Source organism: Chiloscyllium punctatum, chromosome 19, assembly GCF_047496795.1.
Source record: "Chiloscyllium punctatum isolate Juve2018m chromosome 19, sChiPun1.3, whole genome shotgun sequence".
In the NCBI taxonomy this organism is placed as follows: Eukaryota; Metazoa; Chordata; class Chondrichthyes; order Orectolobiformes; family Hemiscylliidae; genus Chiloscyllium; species Chiloscyllium punctatum.
The window spans coordinates 40891989-40899476 of record NC_092757.1 but is presented as its reverse complement, the minus strand read 5'-3'; the positions used below and the strand labels follow the sequence as shown (position 1 = coordinate 40899476).

At 38.0% G+C, this 7488-nt stretch overlaps 1 long non-coding RNA gene across 2 annotated transcripts in view; it reads left to right on the top strand.

Annotated features, from left to right (window-relative positions):
• LOC140491278 (uncharacterized) overlaps positions 1 to 7093 on the top strand; it is a 104100-nt gene extending 97007 nt beyond the window's left edge. Inside the window, exon 5 of one of the 2 annotated variants that reach the window (XR_011963269.1) lies at positions 4230 to 7093. This is a non-coding gene — a long non-coding RNA (uncharacterized lncRNA). Of the gene's footprint in view, positions 1 to 1835; positions 1967 to 4229 lie in introns of those variants that run through there. The other variant, XR_011963270.1, reaches the window with a different exon arrangement.
• The last annotated feature ends 395 nt before the right edge of the window (positions 7094 to 7488 follow it).

Below are 7488 nucleotides of genomic sequence, written 5' to 3'. Positions count from 1 at the left end.
CTCATCATTTATTGAATTAAAGAAAAATACTTTACTTGTCAGCAAACAGTTACTAAGAACAAAATCAAAATGGCTACGAAGGAAAATGAGTAGCAAACTTAACAAATAATAAAGAACACTTCTCCGAGTAGACAAAAAGTAACAGAATGCTGAAAGTAAATGTTGGCCTTTGAGAGGATGAAAATGGCGAAGTAATACTGAGAAACTCAGAAATGGCAGGGTAAAACCAAAACTTGCTGTTTTCACAGTGCAAGATAATTTCTTCCCAAAATTTAAAACAACTGCAAAGGATCACGATAGAAGTACGATGACGAGGAAGAAGATATTCAATACATTGATGGGATTATAGGCAGCTCAGACCCTCGGCCTGCAGTCTATCGTATTAAAGGAGGTAGCAGCAGAGATAGTGGACGTTATGAGTTAGGATATTCAAAAAATCCGTGGATTCTGGAACGGTATGAAGTATTGGGAAAGTAATAATGTGGTACACGTACTCAAAACAGGAGATAGGCAAAAATTCACAAACTATAGACCAGTGACTTTAACCTCTGTAGTGAGGAAGTTTCTTCAGTCAACCATAAAGTAGGAAATAACTGAACACTTGGAAAAACAAAGATGAATTCACCATGTCAGCATGGTGGGCAGGTTGTACTTGACATACCTGCTGGGGTGCTTTGAGAATGTAACCAACAAGCTGGTGAATGGGGATCCAGCAAATGCTGTATATCTAAACTTCAGAGGCATTTAACAAGGTGCTAAGTAAAGGACTGATCTAGCAGGTTAGATCTGAGGGGTGAAGGGTAGAGTATTGAATTGGATGGAGGATTGGCTGACTAACAGAAAGCAGATCATCAAGATAAATGGTCTTTCTCTGGAGAACAGAAACTAGTGAGGGTTCAGTTTCAAACCGCAATTGTTTACAATCTGCCTAAATGACCTGGAAGGAGAGACAGAGTGTAGTAACTAAATTCACAGATGTTATTCCACTCAGTTTTCAAATAGGCTGTAATGAGGAGCTAAAGAGTTTACAGCTGAATATTGATAGGTTTAGAAAATGAGGCAGATTGCTATATCTGGCAGACGGTGTTTAATGTGGATAACTGCACAGTTGAATTTCCTACCACCACTCCTAATTTCTATTGGTCCATCTACAGTTCTTTGGATTTTATTCACCGTTGGTGGCTGTGGTAACAGGGGTCAAGAGGTTTGGTTGAGAGAGATTCAGGTTGATCTGTGTGTAGGGAACATGACATCAGTGTGGAGAAAATACAGCAGTCAGGCCTTGTTGATTATGACAGCAGGACTGTCATAGATGGCCTATCCCTGTTCTTACCTCCTGATGTCTAATTGCCTGGAGTAAACCACATCAAAATGTTGTAGTCAGACAGACAGTTCATAATTAATATGCCTATTTCGTAATAAAGAAACAAATGACAATTTAGATCAAAAGTAAAGACTTGGCAATTCATTTGAGGTTTAATGACTATTTGCTGCAACTGCAGCCTGGGAACTGGGTGATGGGACAACAAAACACTACAACATTGTTGCAATTTTATAGTTTCAATATTGAGTAAAAATATTACATTATCAATTCTGTTAGAAAGTGTCCACAATCTATATTTTATGGAAAATGTTTTGAATGTATTGTGGGCGAATACAAACATTGAAAAGGTTAGAAAAGGAAAATGTGAAGCGGATATAAGTCTTTAAAAAGGTCTAGGCATGCCAAGGGAACGGGCAAATATTGATTTGTGGATCATAGTTGGGAAAATGTGTCTCTGTTTGACCACATTGGCGAGTTGAATGGAAAAACAGTGTATTATTTCAATGAACAGACTGTGAAACTGAGGCACGAGGAACAGGGAACCTGGATCACAAAACAAAACATCTGCTTCAACATCACATTTTTCAGGAGGCAATATAAACCGTGAAATATTTTAAAACCAAACACATTGCGAAATAAGTAAGTTTTTCTACAGTTTACAGATTAATGGTGAGTCCACTTTCACTTTAAAAGTGTGTTTCCTTATTATTGACCTTGGAGTAAGGGGAAGACCTGCTCTCTGTTCACCCTGTCTAGACCCCTCATGGTGTTAAACACCTCCATCAGGATCACCTCTCAACCTTCTTTGCTTAAAAGTGAAATCAAGTAAATCTGGCCTTTCTTTAGTTTGAGTGCACTGTTGCTTGTTACTTCAGAAATGTATCACATCTATCAGTGTTAAATTTCATCAGATTGATCTGTTCACCCGACCAACCAGTTTATACCCTTCTGTACCCTCACACGTTCCTCCTCAGTGTGAACCACCAGCTCATCTTTGTGTCATCCACAACATTATTTATCATTCACCCCCAAACTCCATCCCTCCTATTCTCATCATCGTCGTTTATGAAGTTCACATCTAAGCTTTGATTTAATCCTGTTCTTCAGATGTTGTTCACAGGGAAAGCATTGAGAATTCCATTGTCTTGCTTTTCCTATTTTGGTGAATTTGCAGCATGATGCAGTTGGGTTTTATTTTACGAGGAAGCCACAAATTTTATTTTGGACATGGAGCTGAATTCTCCTTTTATACTATGCGCCTCTGTATGTTTTATTAATTAAACTTGTACGTAATTAGTATTGAATTAGGTTTTGGTGGCTTTCACTGCAACATTTGTGTTCTACGTGGTCCTGGATAATTTTCATTGTATCGTTCCCTGCATTAGGGAGAGCTGAAGAAACTTTCTGTCTACAATAGACATTAGACAATAGGTGCAGGAGTAAGCCATTCTGCCCTTAGAGCCTGCACCACCATTCAATATGATCATGGCTGATCATCGTCAATCAGTATCCTGTTCTTGCCTTATCTCTATAACTATCCAACTCTTTCTTAAACGAATCCAGAGACTGGGCCTCCACTGCCTTCTGGGAAAAGAGTATTCCACACAGCCACCACTCTCTTGGTGAAGAACTTTCTCCTCATCTCTGTCTGAAATGGCCTACTCCTTATTTTTAAGCTGCGTCCTCTGGTTCGGGACTCATCCATCAGCGGAAACATGTTTCCTGCCTCCAGAGTGTCCAATCCTTTAATAATCTTATATGTCTCAATCAGATCCCCTCTCAGTCTTCTAAACTCAAGGGTATACAAGCCCATTCGTTCCAATCTTTCAATATAAGATAGTCCCACCATTCCAGGAATTGACCTCGTGAACCTATGCTGCACTCCCTCAACAGCCAGAATGTCTTTTCTTAAATTTGGAGACCAGGACTGCATACAATATTCCAGGTGTGGTCTCACCAGGGCCCTGTACAACTACAGAAGAACCTCTTTGCTTCTATAATCAATCCTTCTTGTTATGAAGGTCAGCATTCTATTAGCTTTCTTCACTACCTGCTGTACCTGCATGTTTGACTTCATTGACTGGTGTACAAGAACACCACAATCTCTTTGTATTGCCCCTTTACCTAACTTGACTCCATTTAGATAGTAATCTGCCTTCCTGTTCTTGCCACCAAAGTGGATAATCATACATTTATCTACATTAAACTGCATCTGCCATGCATCTGTCCACTCACCTAACCTGTCAGGGTCACCCTGTAATCTCCAAACATCCTCCTCACTTTTCACCCTGCCACCCAGCTTTGTATCATCAGCAAATTTGCTAATGTTACTATTAATACCATTTTCTATATCATTAATATATATTGTAAAAAGCTGCGGTCCCAGCACTGATCCCTGCAGTACCCCACTGGTCACCGCCTGCCATTCTGAAAGGGAGACAGACACAAATTCAAAGAGCTGGAGTGATGAGATTCAAACAAATTCTACATATAGACTCAAAGCATGAGTTCAAATCGTATCGGCAAGTCCACCTTGAATCGGAAACACTTTATTGAAACATACGCCCAGTTTTCTTCATATTGTAAAAACAGTATTAAAAATGTTCTTACAGCAGCATGGATCTTACAGCTGCTCCTGGGATTGCAGGCAGTTAAATATTTACTTTTTTTGCATTTGATATTATAGTTTATTAATTTAACATTATATTTTGTATTTTGTTTTATTTACATTCAAAAACAAACTCACAATTTTCTTTCAAATGAATAGTTTTAAAAATAACTTTTTAAAGGTGGTTTATGAAAAAAAGGAATAAGTCTATTTATGTTTTAAAAGGTTTCTTTTATTACACTGCGAACTGTTTTTTTTGTTTTGTAAAATTAATCAGTTTCTCTTTTTTTAATTAAGGAATTATACCTTCCTTCCGGAATTTCCTATACATTTTCAGCTCGGGAGATTATTTTCTTCTCGGAGTTTATCGAAGACGAATATTATTATTCATTTAATTAGCTAAATTGCTGATTTCGTTCAATTTTTCTATGTTTGATACGCATATGTATATATTTTTCAATTTTAACATTACTGTCTGTAGGTAATGAAAGTTAACATAAGGTGTCATAAAAAGTGCTGCTTTCGGTACAATATTATTAAGGTCACATATAAGGGACAGAGAGGATGGCTGGAAGATTTAGAAAGTAATGCTATTCAGCAAATCAGTCATATAGATGTGTGGCTGTCAGGAAAGATAAGAAAGTAGTACAAAATTCTCCTGTGGCTATTCCTCTATCAAAATGATTTTCAGTTTTTTGAATGGCAGAAGGGGATTGTCTTTCTGAGGAAAATGGAAGAGCAATCAGTTATTGGACACTTGGACTTATTCTTATGTTTAGTAGCGTTTGAGATGATTTAGTAGAATTGTTGCTTCAGTGGACTTTTCTATCGGGGCATCAACAGGAGATTCTGTGGATGTGACCGTTAATTTAGGAGGGTTTGTTGCTTTCCCTGCGCTAGGATTAAAAACGTCTCGAAACATTTCAAGCACGTTGTTAAAGGTGAGATTGAGTAGCCAAAAATTATTGTGATATTGGCAGGAATGACATTTTTTAGGGAAAGATTAAAGCAATACAGAGTGAACTTCAGAGGTGAGGTAGAGTATTTTTAAAAAAACCTTTAAAGCAATACTTCCTGATTTACTCCCAATGCCAAACTCAGCTGGGAAGGAACAAAGGGTTAAAGGAGAAAAATCAACGGCTGAAGAGCTACTGTGTTGTTGAGGGATTTAGATGTTTGGGAAATTGGAATCTATTTTAGAAAGAAATGACCTGTTCAGAATGGATTGGTCTAATCTAAACTGTAAAGCAACGAATATCTTAGCAGGGAGATTTGTTCATTCTATGTAGGGAAACGTTATATTGATAGAGACGGCAAGGGGGATATTCCAAGTAGCAGTACAAATGGTACAATGGTTAGAGAGGTTTATGAATATGAGGAGAACACGTCAATTACAAAAGAAAAACGAGAGAGTCAAGAGTATATTGTAATTCTGAAGCAAAAAATTGCATTTTTTTTTCAATGTAAGGAAGGGTTGGTTGGTGAAGAATTTGTCAAATATGTTCAAGAAGACATGCTTCATCAATATGCGGATGATTCTAATCGAGAAGGAGCAAAACCATGCCTTCTTTTGTGCAAGAGGCAGGGCAAGTGATTGAAGTAAACGAGGGAATATTCTGGGTATTGCAATCATAACTCTATTAGTTTCATAATGGGTATGGAAAAGAATAAGGCTTCTTTTTTTTTAAATTGGAGTACCAAAAATGTTAATGGCATGGGACAAGGACTTATCAAGTTTGATTGGAGTAGACTGTTAGCAGGTAAAACGCTGTCTGACAAGTGGGAAGCGTTCAACAGTCTGGCAACGGTAGTTGAGAGGCATTATGTTCCAGTTAGAGTGTAGCGTAAGGCTGGTAATATTAAGGAGCAATGGTCAAGTACAGTTATTGAGATTTTATTCAAGAATCAAAGAAAACCTTACTTTAGATATGGACAACTTTAATCAAATTTAATCTCTTAGTCAATATAAAGAGTGTGGGACATGACTTCGAGAGAAATCAGGAAAGCAAGAAGAAGATATGAGATAGCATGTGCAGATAAGGTTAAGGATAATCCAAAAACATTGTGCAGCTACATTAACAGCAAGACGGTAAGACCTCTCAAAGGCCACGAAGGATAGCCATGTTTTGAACCCAGGAGGTGGGGATTAAAATCATCTCACTCCTGGTGCATCAGACAGCAGCAAACACACACTATTGACTGCACTTCACATTCATCCAGCTTGAACTCTATCTGCTATTTGTCAGTCTATTGACCCATTTCATCAAGATCCTTTTGTATTCGTAGAAACCCTTCTTCACTTTCCACTATGTCACCAGTTTTGGTGTCATCCGCAAACTTACGAACCATGCCTTTGATATTCTCAGGCAAATCATTTACATCAATGACAAACAATGAAAACCAAGAACCAACCTCTGTGGAACACAGCTGGGCACAAGCATGCAGTCCAAAAGGCAAGTGCCCACCGTTAGTCTCTATCTCCTGCCATTGCAACAATTGAAAGTGCTGGAGAGAAACCAAACAGTTCAGGCAGTATCAGAGTAGAGAAAAATGGAATTAACTCTTTTTTGAGTCCAACATAACTTGTTCAGACCAGGTTCATCTAAGACTTGATACGTTAACTCTTGTTGCCTGCCCAGATCCTGCGTCAACTGTTGCACGTCTCTATAATTTAGCATTTGTGTTTCAGATTTCCATTATCTCTAATATTTTGCTTTTTCATGATCGGTCTGGATGTTGAACCCGGTTGTATTTGGACAATATGCTCCATTCCTGTTCCCATCACTTGTGCCAGTGACACATGTATTACACTGTAGTCTGGTTCTTCTTAAAGTTCTGAAAATAAATGCGCAGATCTCATCAAAGTGATTTTGATGTAAAGGCCATTTTAGAGACAGCTACACTTGATGTAAAAAATAGAAATAGTTTTTTAATTATGACATTGTCTGTGCGTTTTATGTCTAAACTTGTCTCCCCAGTCTCTGAACATCTTCAATACATTTCTCTGAATAATTTCAGCAAAGGTGGTTGCCATGCAGCCCATCATCTCTGTACCAGTTCGATATGAGCTCGATCCTCATTGTTACTCTGCTGTAACTCACTGTAACCCAACACATTTTGTTATCAGTGTCTGTTTTTATTTCTGAATATCCCGTCCAGTTAGAAACAATCTTAACAACCTGTATAACATGTGATTAAACAGTCTATATATAAGAGATAATTTTGCACATCACATTTAAAATTATCCTGTTCTATTCACATTGTTGTTCAGCATTCCATGTAACAAAGTCCATCTGTTATCTTGCTCGGCATTGCATTTCATTCCATTTGTTAGAAATAGTGATGGCTGAATACTTGTGACTGGGAGATATTATGGTACTGCCCTCAGGTCTCCTCAGTCACTGGCCACAGCCCTTTCTGTCTCCAAGCCATTATCATATTCATTCTGTCAATGACTCATTAATTCATGACTGTTAATTATCAAGGTTATTGTACAGTGTTATGCAGCAGGCCCAACCCCTCAAAACATTCTTATTGGGGGTTGCCCAGACCATAA